Below are 14,003 nucleotides of genomic sequence, written 5' to 3'. Positions count from 1 at the left end.
AATAATATTGTAACTGTAGAAATACAATACAGTTTTCAAATCTAGAGAAATATGCTAGACAAAGAGTAAACCCTAGTGATAAGTAGAGGCTTTTGATGATACTAACGCACAGTGAATACTAAGTAGCAAATGTATCTAAGTAATAAAAGATAATAACAGGAGATAGTAGAGATGAAGATGAATATGGGCTCTCTATATTCCTCAGTTTCTCTATACCTTTAAAAACTCCTTTTAAAAAGCCTATGGGAAAAAGATTTAAACAAATGAGACAAGAAATGTTTATAACTGTCTGGAGCAAAAATAATAATTATACCATAGAATTTATAACATCTATACAATAAAATGTATAACAAGCATAGGCCAAAGTATGTGCATATGCTATAAGAGCATGCAGATATGAAATTATTACATTCTATGTGAAATGAGGCATTATTAAAAACAGACTGTGATATACTGTAAGACTAAAACAACTAAGAAGAGGAAGGAGCAGAAGGGAGGAAGTGCAGCAGCTAAGATCAAGAAAAAAATGAAAGGATTCTTTAAAACTTTCCTATCTTGGGGCTGGAGAGATGGCTCAGCGGCTAAGAGCACTGACTGCTCTTCAGAAGGCCCCGAATTTGCATCCCAACAACCACATGATGGCTCACAATCATCTGTAATGAGATCTGATGCCCTCTTCTGGGGTGTCTGAAGACAGCTACAGTGTACTTACATATAATAAATAAATCTTAAAACAAAACAAAACATTCCTATCTAAATAAAAAAGGGATGAGAAAGGATAGGCTAAAGAAACAATAGAGTCAGACACACAAAAAAAATGGGCAAGAGATCAGAGAAACATCCAAGCACAGCATAATTACATGAAATGCTCATGATCTCGTGATACAAATCAAGGAGACTGGTAAGAGTGAAAGAAACCAAGTCCTATTATCTATAATCTACAAGAAGCCCACTTTACTATAAGGTATTGATGTAAAAGAGGAGAAGATAGCCCATGCAAACACTGATAAAAAAAAAAGTAAAGAGAAGCATCAGACCGCTCAAAGTCCAACATTCTAAAAGAAGTGCCATAAAGACAGGCATCACCTAGGAAAGACCTACAGCCACTCCAGTGTGTACTTACCCACACAACCCAACTTCAAAGGTCATAGAAGAGGAGAGGAGAGATGCCAACGGTTAAAAAGAACTGGCTGCTCCTGCATAGTCCAAAACAGTAACTGCTATTTTATTACTAAGAACTGAAAATGGGAATCATGTGACTGAGAAATTCCATTTTTATTAATTTCCATTAAGTCAACTCACACTGTGTGCCTGGTGGTCATCGTCAGATAAAATAGTGCAATCACGCTATTGAGCAGACAAGAATGGGAGGAGAGGGAAGTAACAGAGAAGGAGAAGGTGGGAGCAGGAAAGGATGGAAAGGGTGAAGAAACAAATAACCAAAAGCAGGAAAGAAACAAAAAGGCCCTTCCTTATAGACCTGTCAGTGTCACTTGGACAAATAGATAGATCTTACAAATAGCTCTAGAGCAGGTTTGTAATATGGAGAGCAAGGACTAGATCCAGAAAGACACTGAGTCCTGAAACTCACTCAATGGAACTGACACAGGCCCTTTGAGGCCCTTGAGTCACCACACACAATCACCACTGGAAAACAACTGGCTCACATGCTCCCCAGCTGAGCTCTGCCCGACCTGGAGAACAGGGACAATTTAAACCAAATGTCCCACAAAGTGAAAGAGGAAACAACAACAATTACCTTTATGAGACCACCATCAACCTTGATATCAAAACCAAGACATATCTCTACAAACCAGGGTCTATCACGATTAGAGATGTAAAAAGTACCCGACAAAAGAGCACCAAGTAGAATCAATATAGTACTCTATTCATTTGGTTTTCTTTCATTTCCTTCATAAATGTTTCATAGATTTGAGAATTCAGATATTGCAGAACTTCCTTAAACATCTATATTTTTCATGCCATTGTAAATGATCGTTGAATTTTCCAATTGTCCACCTCCAGCATAGAAATACAAAACGGACATCATCATATCTGAGTCTTTGTTAGAGCCATTCACTAGTAGCCTTTCTGTAGATTCCTTAGGATTTCCTATATTATCATGACCACAAATATCTTTTCATGTTTTTTTAAAAATTTACAAATTTCATATCTTTTTCACTCTATTACATGATCAGAAATGTATATGATCAGTGTTGGGCCTTTTGTGATTTTCCACTCTTCCTCCCTCCTCAAAACGGCACAGGTGTGTATTGCTCAAAAGCAGTGTCATCATGCCATTTTCTAATAACAGCACTTCATGTGTAAGAGTGTCTGCAAAGTGTATCACTCACTGCCTCGACTTTCTTCATACCATGCACGTCTAAACATCACAAAGACTAGGTGTTTCATGTAAGGACTTATATTTGTCCACTCTGAGGTCCTCCATACAATGAACAGAAATGGTGAAACATACCATCCAGACGCCATGGCACTGGTGTAAGTACAGAAATATACCTAACCATAAAAGAACAAAAAGGTAGAAAGAATTCACACGGGGTCAATTAAACTGTGTTACAGATGCCAGGACTGTGGGAACAGGGCAGTATTTTCAACAAACAATGATGAAAAAACTGGACATCTGTATGCAAAATTATGGATTTCACCCAGTCCTTTCTTATACTATGTACAAAAATTAATGCAAATTGATCACATATCAAACCTAACCCCATAAAGCTGCCAGATGAAAACCTAGGGGAAGCCAAGTGGTCCTCGGACTGATACAGTCCTGTCTGTCAACCCAGCTCCCGAGAGGCGGAGACAGGAAGACCATGAGTACATTCAAGATCAGTCTGGACTGCATGAGAATTTGTCTAAACCATCACAAAAGTGCCCCGTGGACAGGTGAGATGGTCCAGTGCGTGGAGACGCATGCCTGCCAGGTCTGGCAACCTGAGTGGGAGGAGACGGCTGACTCCACAAAGCTGTCTGTCCTCTGGTTTCCATGCACGTGTGTGACATGTGTACACATTAGCTCCCCACAATAATAATTAACAAAATTTTTCTTAGAAGGGCACAGTGCATAGCCTGATCCCCCATCCCATGTGCATACTATGAAATCCAAGTGCCTGCCCACCCTGGAATAACAAAATCAGCATATTTGAGAATGAGATCCCAACACTGGTTGTAAAGTTCCCTCAGATGACCCCAGAGTGAGCTTCAATTTGAGAAGCACTGGAGAAATGAACCTAGGCTTAGTAACTGTCAATAACAAGACATAAACACATATGCAAGTTAATTCACCCCTTCTCAGCCTCCGGATAGCCATCTAAATTATGGGAAAGTGCGCAATCTCTCAGAGTTGGTCTAAGGTTAAGATTATACATAAAGCTCCTGATAAATGTTAATTCTCTGACCCAGGGTAAACCGGGTCAAATCTCCATTGCCAAGTGTGAGATATGCTAATCCAATCATCAATTCCTCCCAGTTTCAGTTATTTATTAGATTGGCATTCAGAAATGCTATTTTCCCCCTTCCTAATACCATGCCACCTGAAGCTATGCCTATTTTTAAAATTCCTTCTATGGAAGGAAATATTGTTGATTACGGCAGTGATCTTCAAACCTAGAGGCACAGGGGAATCAACCAGATAACATTTTAAAAGCACCAATGTCCAGACCCTACCCGAGCCATCCTAGACAATTAAATGTGAATCCCCGGGTATAGTACCAGAATGTTGGTAGTTTGACTGAAAAGAGATTATGAAACAGAGTCAGGGCTGGAAAGCACTGCTTTGCACTAATGAGATCCCAAACGAACTGCATATTTAAGTCACTCGTGGCATTCTTTTAAAATTGGTGGATCCCTTCCTACAACTTACTGGTTCTGAATCTGTGAAAATGGAGCAAACGTTCACACAGTTCTCACTGCAGGCTCACTGGGTCGCGACTTTGAAGTGTGCATTTGCTTTCTCTATCACTGTCTGTGAGCAAGGATCATCTGTAGGTTCCGCTCATCCCAAATCCCAAGCCTGTCCAGTTGCTTTCAATCAGTAACCAATGCATTCCACTTGTTAACCTCTTCATACAGTACACAGCATGCAGTTTATAGTATACCGCATACAATATACAGTAACCCTCTTACAGATTTTGGTTTGGGGTCTCTTATGTATAGCCAAATAGCCTACATCATTTGCTATGCACTGTACCCAGTATTGGCCGTGTAGATCTACTGATCTTTGGAACCAAATACCTTCAGTGGTCTGCCAGTTTAGGATACCCCTCCCCCCGTCAAAAACAATGAACTCAGACTCCAAGAATTCTGTGGCAGGCAATACCAGGACTAATGAAAAGTGGTGTCCCACTGAGGAAGCTCATATGTCCAGAGGAAATGTAAGTTATTTTTTGCACCTATAAGCAAACTGATATCCAATTATTTTCCTCATACAGACAATACAACTAGAAGGGTTTTGGAAAAAGCAAGCCCCAAGGGAGAAGAAATAGTCCGGTGTCTGAACCCTAAGAAAACACAATGGCTGGATGATCTTAATGGAAATACTCAGCGAGTAAAATACTTCTATGAAGTCACCACATTAACTCCTTTGATCCTTACCATAACCTTATCAGGCATCTAGTATTGTTTCCACATCATCAATTTTTAGAAAAAGAAACACAGGAGTTGAATGATCTGCTGACAATCACATAATAAGGCAGTTTAGGACACAGCTGATCTGGCTTTGGGGCCAAATACTTTTAAGTATTCCAATGAAGTTGTAGAAGTATGGCCAAGCAGTTGGGAAAAAAAAAAAAAAGATAAAGTCTACCACAAAAACTAGAAACTGGAGCTCAGTCAATATCAGCCATGATTATATCTTAATACTGCCCAAGTGGTCAGGGAGGAATAAATAGTCTATTAAACTGATTTTTTTTCCTGCTTGGAGATAATTGGAGCGGTAGATTTTGTAACTGTGGGTAAATTAGATCCAATATGAAAATATAGCAATTAAAATATTTTTCACAAAACCTTAGAAATTGTATTGTAATGAACTCCCAACCCACCCAGGGTTTTAGCTCCCAACACAAGCGGCCAGAATTACAAAGCTTCATAAACACAACCGAACCAGGAGCAGATGCCTAAAGACAGCTAGCTGTAAACTTCAGTGAAATCCGGTCTGACTGAAGAACGTGCCAAAGAAGATCCTCTCTGTTGGTAAGTGTCCCCTCTCTTAGGCACATTCGTACAAACAGAAAAAGCAAGCAAAATGAGAGTATAGTAATATAATGTCAAAGAGATATTATATTATAATATGCCTGGCAATGACGGATGCTTTTCATGAGTCCAATTCATTTAATCTTTGTAAAACCTTCCCAAGGTTGAATACATGCACAGGAAAACACACACACACACACACACACACACACACACACACACACACACACACACACTGGCTGGTCTCACAAATCCTTGGTTACAAAGGCGCTTAACACTACAGCAATTCAATCCCGTTTTGTTTCGTGTTTCCTTTCCTATTCCACAGAAGGACTATGTCACTGAGTTCTCCTCCAATGATGTTTGTTCCTATCCCACACCAGCCTCACTCCTGACACACAGGTCTTCCTCTATTACCAACCCGATCGGCGTCTGTTTCCCGTCTACCTGCTAGCTGGCAAGAACATCAGCCAGAACTCTCCGTTCAGATTTTCAAGGACTCCCTCGGGCTAAGTTCCTCTCTCATCTGTATTCTTTCTCCCTTACCATGATCTCAATTACATTAGCATATGGACAAAATTCTAGTTTCTCCTATTAAAAAAATAAATTTGACCAAAAGGCCCCTTATTCTTATACACTAAAGCTGTGTTTAAAATGATTAAAATTATCCCAGTTGTCAAAAATTTTGGGGGGTGAATTTTGTTTCCATTTAGCCTTGGATTTTAATTTGAGGTTGTTTTGAGGCAGGCTAGACCGGGCTTTCTTGAACCTATTTTGTCGCAGCATGCTTCACAAACATCTTACACGATAGCGTTCACTATGAGTGACCACCAATTTCCCCCTTACTAAGTTGATGCTCCTCTCGTCTTTATGGAAATCTCAATCCCATCCAGTTCCAAAATGTTAACCCTAGCCCTAACATCCTCCCAGCTTTAGAACCAAATTCACACTAGTCTGTATGACTTCAATGTAAATTTGACCTCAGTTCTAAAATCTATTAGGTGACTGATGTTTTAACATTTTGTCACAATGAAAGTAAATACATCTACTTGGTGACAGATGGATTGGGACAGATGGATATGAAAAAAAAATAACATGGCAGGTGCAAGGTGCGCTGTAAAGTTCTTCGCAAGTACATTCTTTGTGTGCTATACAGATATCGCACACTCAACATCAAAACACACTTCTAACCGGAAAACATCACTCTTCTCACCCCGCTCTCCATGATTTTGATTCAACCTTGCCTTGTTACCGCCCTCTTGGAATATGAAGGTCGGGAGCTTGCTTACTCCTTTCTTGTACACCCAGCTTCTAGAACATGTCCCGGGCACACTTTCCCCAACAGTTACGGGTTCATTGTTTTGGTTTTTTTTTTTTTTTCTCTAGACACCCCAACCAACCCTGACTGGCTTGAGTGTCCATGGCGCCTTTGGTCTCCAATCCTTTGGTCATCAAAGCCTGGTCTTAAGACCCAGAAGAGCTTATTGCCAAGCCTATCAGAAACACGCATCTCTGCAGGACTCCCAAACCTTCCTCTACCGCACACCAGGGTCGGCAGGTCACACCTGTCACCCGGACACAGGTCACCCCTCGGGTAGGCCTAGTCCAGCCCTCCCGCCCCCATGATCAGGCTCACTCCACAGGCCCCAGGGAGCCTCGGAGTCCAGCCTGTGCTCGAGGCCTCCGTGCACTAATTAACCCCTTCTCCATGAAAGGCAGAGGAAGGACTCCTCGTCACACCTCAGCACCCCCTGAACCGGCCCACCTCTCCTCACCTGGGCCTGTCGGCCTCGGGCCCCAACCGCCTCACCAGGAGGTTCGCGCCCGAGCCTCGATGTGTCCAATCCCGGAGACTGCCACGAGCCTGCGCGCTGCTGTCCTATCCTGAGCTGGTGTAAGCCTGGTCAGAAAGGACCGTACTTCCCCTGCTGGTCATCTGAGGAACTTCAGCGCCCACCTTGAGTCCTGCAGTTAAGTTTCCTGCAGCCTGGGCATTTCCCTCTCAGGCCAGGCTCCTAAACGCAAATGTGAGAGCAGTCTCTAAGCCGCCTGCTGAATCCCAAGGGAGTGAGATGGGGAACCCTCCTTTTATATTTTATATTTTAAGACGAGAGCAACGCAGACAGATTAGTCCAAAAGGAATCCCTAGTCTTTGCCAGAATAGGAAGTCAATCAGTTGAAACAGTTTCAACTAGATTGCTCAGAGAACAAGAACTCAAGACGTAGACATTGCCCTAAAGTATGAAGCTAGAATAACTTGTCTTGACAAGAATAACTCTATCCATTTAGTCCAGTCCCCTTGAAATTATGACAAGATGTGTATGCTGCACTGAGCCCCAACTTTTCATGTTTGTCCAAGAAGAAAGCCACACATCTGAGCTGCTATGTAGCTTGATAGCAAGAGCTACCCTTTATTTAGGGATGGAGCAGTGTGCTTCCTGTTCCGGGCTTCAAGGATAGGAGACACCCTCTCTTCATTGGTAATCTTTCTAAGCCTTGTGTTTCACTAACTGTAAGTAGCATGTAGCATCTTACTGGTCTGACCATAAGCAAAGTCATCACTTTGTTTCCAGAGAACAGGTCACATCAAGAAACATTCCAACTTTTGTCTCAGTGGTTCAAAGGAGACAGCATTATGGATGTTGGCTGATGCAAGGAACAGAAGCCACGGTTCCTCTATGCTTACACCACCCCCATCTTCCCTTTCTGCTTCTAACACCACTATCTCCCCCTTGGTCCTGCAGAAAGTAGGGATGGATGCCCTTATGGGCCAGACAATGATCCCAAAACAGAGTCTGAAAAACCTGGTGACCAAAGTTCCTCTTCTCATTGACCCAGAACTTAACCTCACAGGGCTTCCTACCACATTGCCAACCCCTTGCTTCATGATGCAGGCCTGGTCCTACTCTCCAGCCCACCAGCCCAGGTCTCAGCTTTGCATATCTGGTTCCATTCTTCCACAGCCCCATTCAGCTTGGCAGACAAATGTATCTGGTGGTCCTGGGCCTGCTGTTCCTCAGTTCCCACCAGTCTATTATTTTTGATGCTATAAGAAAACACCTGAGGCTGAGTACAGTAGACTCCACCCATGGGAATACTTTTCAACAGCCCCCGTAGATGCCTGAAATCACGGATGGTAACAGACCCGTATTATATACTCTTCTTGCCACATATATATATAAACACTAGGAAGCTTAATTTATGAAGAAAATACAGTAAGATATGCTTAACAGTATTCATAATAAGTAGAAATTTTTAAATAATTTATTGTAATAAAACTACCACCATCCTACTCTTGCATTCTGTAGCCATTATTAAATGAGAGTTATTGGAACAAAGTACTGAGATATCATGAAAGTCTCTCAGAAAACCAAGAAGGGTATTGATTGGCCAATGAGTGGGTACCATATGCTGGATGGATACAGTTGATAGAATTATTCATGGTTCAGGCATATGGACTAGAAGAAGTTGGGCTTTTACCATACTGAGAATTTTAATGCTAAACCGATAAATTATTTGGAAAGATTTTCCATTAAACGTTTTTAGACCACAGTTGACCACAGGTAACTAAAACTTAAAAAAAAAAAATCAAAACTGTGGATAATGAAGGGTCTCTGTGATTTACCAAGTGTCTTAGTAAGGGTTTTACTGCTGTGCACAGACACCATAAGAAAGGCAACTCTTATAAGGACAATATGAGGTTCAGGCCATTATCATCAAGGCAGGAGCATGGAGCACCCAGGCAGGCATGATGCAGGAAGAGCTAAGAGTTATACATCTTGCTTAGAAGGTAAACAGAAGACTGGCTTCCAGGCAGCTAGGATGAGGGTCTTAAAGCCCATACCCACAGCGACACACTCCCTCAACCAAGGCCACACCTATTCTAACAAAGCTACACCTTCAAATAGTGCAACTCCCTGGGCCAAGCATATTCAAACCACCACATTCTATTCCCTGGCCCCATAGGCTTGGTCAAACATATGAGTCTATGGGGGCCATACCTAAACATAACATGATGCAGAAATGTATTTAGAGCAACTTCCAATGTTCCTAATAGTCTATAGCAGTCTTTTTTTTTTTAATGTCTATAGCAGTCTTAACAATGTTAAAAGTCCAAAGTCCTAAGACTCTTCTAAGATTCATCTAATCATTTCCAAAGCAAGACAAAAAAAACTATCTGGGCAAACTCCAAACTCTCATTCTCCATGTCTGATTTCAAGGCAGTCTTCAGATCTCCAACTCCTTTTGCATCTTCGTTGACTACATCAAATTTCTTTCTCCTGGCCTGGTTTCACTCCCTGTTGGCAGCTTTCCTTGGCAGAGCTCTGGCATCTTTAACATCTTGAGGGTTATCTTCATCCAAGTCATCTTCAATTTACAGTTTCTTGTTCCAATGTCTGTGATCCACACATGATCTTCTGGCCTCCTCCAAAGGGCTTAGGTCACATCTTCAGTTTTGCTCTCTGTAGAACTCTAAGCTCTAATTAACTCCACTCCACTACCACTGCTATTCTTGGTGTTCATCTTATGGTACTGGCATCTCCAATACACTGGGATCTTCTACTGCAGCCAGGCTTCACCAATATCCTTTCATAGGCACTGTTCATAATGCCAAGCCACAACTTCTTTGCATGATTCCTTCAGTCCTGAACTATCAACTACAACTGAGACTATACCTTCGCCAATGGCCTTCTCTGGCTGCTCACAGTGCCAAGCCTCAACTGATTTTCATGACCCCTTCATACCTTCAAAACCAGTACCACACTGGGTGGGTAATTCTTACACATTATCAAGTCCAGCTGCAGCATGAGGCATACCCTTGGCTATCTCTGGAACACAGCTTCTTTGTGTCCCAAAGAAAACACTTCCCAGATTTCACCTCAGTGATGCAGGTCTCTTCTTAATCACATCTAATTTCTTAGGTCCAGCTAACCAGTAACAATTGTTCTAGTAGTTCCTTCTATTTTTGACTCTAAAGCCAGAGCCCCATGGCTGAAGCTACTGAGTTCTGCTGCTTGCTGGAGCTGGAAGATGGCCCATTGTTCTATTGCATTATCACCAGCTTTCTGTGTTCCAACTCCTTCACTGCCTAACCTTGGATGTTCTGGAACTTGTTCTGTAGATTGACCTTGAACTTAGAGACCTGCATAGTTCTGTCACCTGAATGCTAAAATCAAAGATGTGGACTTAAGCTTTTCTCTACTTGGAACTTGCTCTATACCAGACTGGCCTTGAACTCAGAGACCTGCTTGCTTCTGTCTCCTGGGATTGAAAGTATGTACCACCATGTTTGGACCTAAACTTAGCTGGGTGGGATATTGTCCCGTTGTCACCACTCCCTTAATCTGTTTTTCTCCTTGAATTTAGGATTCAGCTCCATTTCATTTCCTGGTGCCCCTTTATTATTTGAACCATACATTTTATGTTTTTCCTTTCTCAGATTGCTCCTTTTCATTAAAGCTCTTCATAAGAGTAGACTTTAGTATCCATACAACAGAATTTATACCAGCTTGTTTTGAGACTTCCTTTGTCAAAGCAATTAATCTAAATCTCTTCACCTTAGTTAGTCTCAGGCAGATTCTTCAGACAGTAGCAAAAAGCAGCCATGTTCTTTACCAAAATATCACAAAAACAGTTTTGAGGCCACGTACTAGCATTTTTCTCCATTGAAACTCCTTGGGCCAGCAGGACTGCACAGTTCAAATCATCTTCCATATTCTTACTAGGAATTAAGCTCCACTTAAAGTTTTTAATGGCTTTACAAATCCAAAGTCCCAAAATTCACATTCTTCCAAACAAAAACTTGGTCAGGCCTGTCACAGCAATACACCAGTCCCTGGTACCGAATTCTGTTTTAGTTAGGATTTTACTGCTGTGAACAGACACTATGACCAAGGCAACTCTTCTAAAGAACAACATTTAATTGGGGCTGGCTTACAGGTTCAGAGTTTCAGTCCATTAACATCAAGAAGGGAGAATGGAAGCATCCAGGCAGGCATGGCACTAATGGAGCTGAGAGTTCAACATTTTCATCTGAAGGCTTCTAGCAGAATACTGCTTCCAGGCAACTAGGATGAGGGTCTTAAAGTCCACATCCACAGTGACACACTTACTTCAACAAGACCACACCTACTCTAACAAGGCCACACCTCCAAATAATGGATCCCCCTGGGCCAAGCATATTCAAACCACCACACAAAGAATGCCAATTTTTTTCTTATAGTTCTAGAGAATGGGAAGTCCAAAATCAGGGAGCCAGAACCTGGCAAGAGCCTTTGTACTGTGTCCTTCAGAAAAGAAAACACTGTTTCACCATCTTGCAGAAGACAGAAAGGATGAAGAAGGAAAGGGACCAACCCCCCTCCCCTGTTCCATCAGTTCTACCCATGAGGATCCTACCCAAGGTCCCAAATCAGTCAATTCCAGCATGGGGATTTTTACTTTGATTGAGGGATCTTGGTTGGTTGATTGGGAACAAACCTTCAGAACACCACACTGGGGAGGTTGAGCTGGAAGACAGCAGTCACCTGTCCAAGGAGGCAGTTGGGCTTCTGGCATACCAGGCTTTGCCATCTCTGCTGCTAATCTGAGTACCCCGACTCCTGTCGGAATGTCCCCTAAAGACTAAGCAATATCTACTGTCTGCTGAGCTGGAATTCATCTATTCACCCCTTACAAGGGCAAGACCTGGTTGCTAAGATGGCCTCTCATTCCAAGCTATGGGTTAGAAAGGACCCTAGTAGGTACCCAGACCCAGAACCTCAGGATCCTATGTTATTTTTATTTTGCCTGTAAAATATTTTATGTAATAGTCATACATGCATAGGGCTATGAACCTTTCCCTGCTCTGCTCTCCAACAATTTCTCCTTTATTCCTCTCATCATATTTTCCTCTCAATTTCATGTGCTCACTTTTGTATCTCTTGAACACCCACTGAGTACATTTAGTGCTCTTAATAATCTTATTGGTATAGACCTATATACCTGTAGCATGAGTAGTCTCTGAGGGTCCTCATTCTTGAAGAAAACTGACTGCCCCTCCACCACAGCCATAAGTTGCCAATATCCTTCATGCAACCCATGTATGGTGGGATTTTGGCTGGCCTGATCTTGTGCAGATCTTATGTGGGCAGTCACAGCCTCTGTGATTTTATGTGCATAAAAGCACTGTCGTTTCCAGAAAATACTGATTTGCTACAGAAATCTATTTCCTCTGACTCTCACAATATTTCCACCCCTCTTTCTAGATGATCCCTAAGCCTTGATGGCAGGTAGTATGACATAGATGTCTGTGGGTCCACATTCTACCCTGCCACTGGGGTATGGAACACAGCCACTGAGAAAGCGAAATGCATGGAGTGTTTGACTGTTTCTCCCTGTACCATTTGGGTGCTGGACTTTAGGGAAGTGCTGAGACACTGCTCAGGGGGTAGGAAAACACAGTCTAAGATGGGGGAGGCTGAAGTTGGAGTTCCCTGACTCTCAGACACCCAGTCACTGCTGGGGTGTCACAGGAACAAAGGATGGGGGAGCCATGAGCCTATGAAGAGGCCGGAACCATTGGAGGCCCATGGGCTGAGGATGACAATGAACCCAGGCCAGGGAAATGGGGAACTCCAGCTTGAGCTCATTGGTGAAGGTAGTAGCAGTTGTCTAGAAGTGCAGAGAGGCCTTCTAAGACTGCAACTCTGTAAGCAAAAGCCTTCTCCATGCTCCCCATGAAGAGTAAAAAAATACTGACTGCCCTAAGGACATGGGCCCCGGCCCCCTGCCAGATGGCCTAATTACCTGGAACTTTTGAAAAAAACAACCACAGAATGTTTCAATGTCCCAGGTGCCTTGAAGCAAACATCCGCCCCTAGATTTCCCCTATTTCCTCCCCGATTCTCCCCCTAGTCTGTGGTTTTTGACTTTATAAGCCTGCTGAAAAATAGGGTCGGGGTCGAACTCCTCTACCCCTGCGTGGTGTATGAGTCTCGGCCCCAGCATGCTGGTTTGAGCTCTTGTCCCGTATTCTCGCTGTTAATAAACTTCCTCGTGTGATTACAGCAAGTTCAGTCTCAGTGTCTTGCTGGATGCGCACTATTCCCCGAGACTTGATTGAGGGTCTTCCTTCGGGGGTCCTTCACCCACAGTAGTTTCAATGGAAGACAGTCTATGTTTATCCATAGCTTTTATTGACTGTTCATCGTGGCAAACAGATGTATATCAACTCATTAGAGTGGACTAGAGATTAATACCTTTTGCAGGGAGAAATGTCCAGGAAGGGAAGCTTATTGGCTAAATTCCCAGGGCCTCTGGGTACCTCATTAGCATGGAGAACTCCGTTCTGGGCCTATTTCCTTGTGTGGGAAGTGTCACATTTCCTTATGTGGGAAGTGTGGTATATACTCCAGGCCAGGAATCTAGCAGGGAGCAGGGAGGCACCTCGGGTGGGTGAGAGGAAACCCGAGAGCCTGAGTGCTGATGTCTCAGATCCTCTCTACCTTACCAATTTTCCTGGCAGGGTTCATTGTCCCACAAATGTCCCATTTAGAGCTAAGCACTCCAAAGTTACTTATTCTCTGCATGTGACCAGTTGTGGTCTCTGTATTTATTGCCATATAATGAGGAATGAGAGATACACTAATCTATGGCTATAAAGATAAAAACTTACGGATCTGTTGGGTCCAATTTGGCCTTGGTTTGGGCCTTGAGGACAAACCTGAGCCTGGCTGGATTTTCAAGACCTGTTATTCACTTGAGAATGACTCAGCACGACCTACTGACCTGAATGAGACTGCCTCTGCCTAGCT

General features: G+C 42.8%; 1 protein-coding gene across 2 annotated transcripts in view; it reads right to left on the bottom strand.

Moving 5' to 3' along the window:
- Positions 1-7,021, bottom strand: part of Ptpn20 (protein tyrosine phosphatase non-receptor type 20) — a 54,076-nt gene extending 47,055 nt beyond the window's left edge. For both annotated transcript variants that reach the window (XM_021181772.2, XM_021181773.2), the window contains exon 1: positions 6,984-7,021. The gene's annotated coding sequence lies outside the window, so the exon portion shown is untranslated. The remainder of the gene's footprint in view (positions 1-6,983) is intronic.
- Positions 7,022-14,003: the final 6,982 nt, after the last annotated feature.

This window comes from Mus caroli, unplaced genomic scaffold, assembly GCF_978045245.1.
Source record: "Mus caroli unplaced genomic scaffold, Mus_caroli_1 scaffold_12, whole genome shotgun sequence".
Classification (NCBI taxonomy): domain Eukaryota; kingdom Metazoa; phylum Chordata; class Mammalia; order Rodentia; family Muridae; genus Mus; species Mus caroli.
Note: the sequence above shows the minus strand (reverse complement) of the source record. Positions and strands in the feature narration are given on the sequence as shown.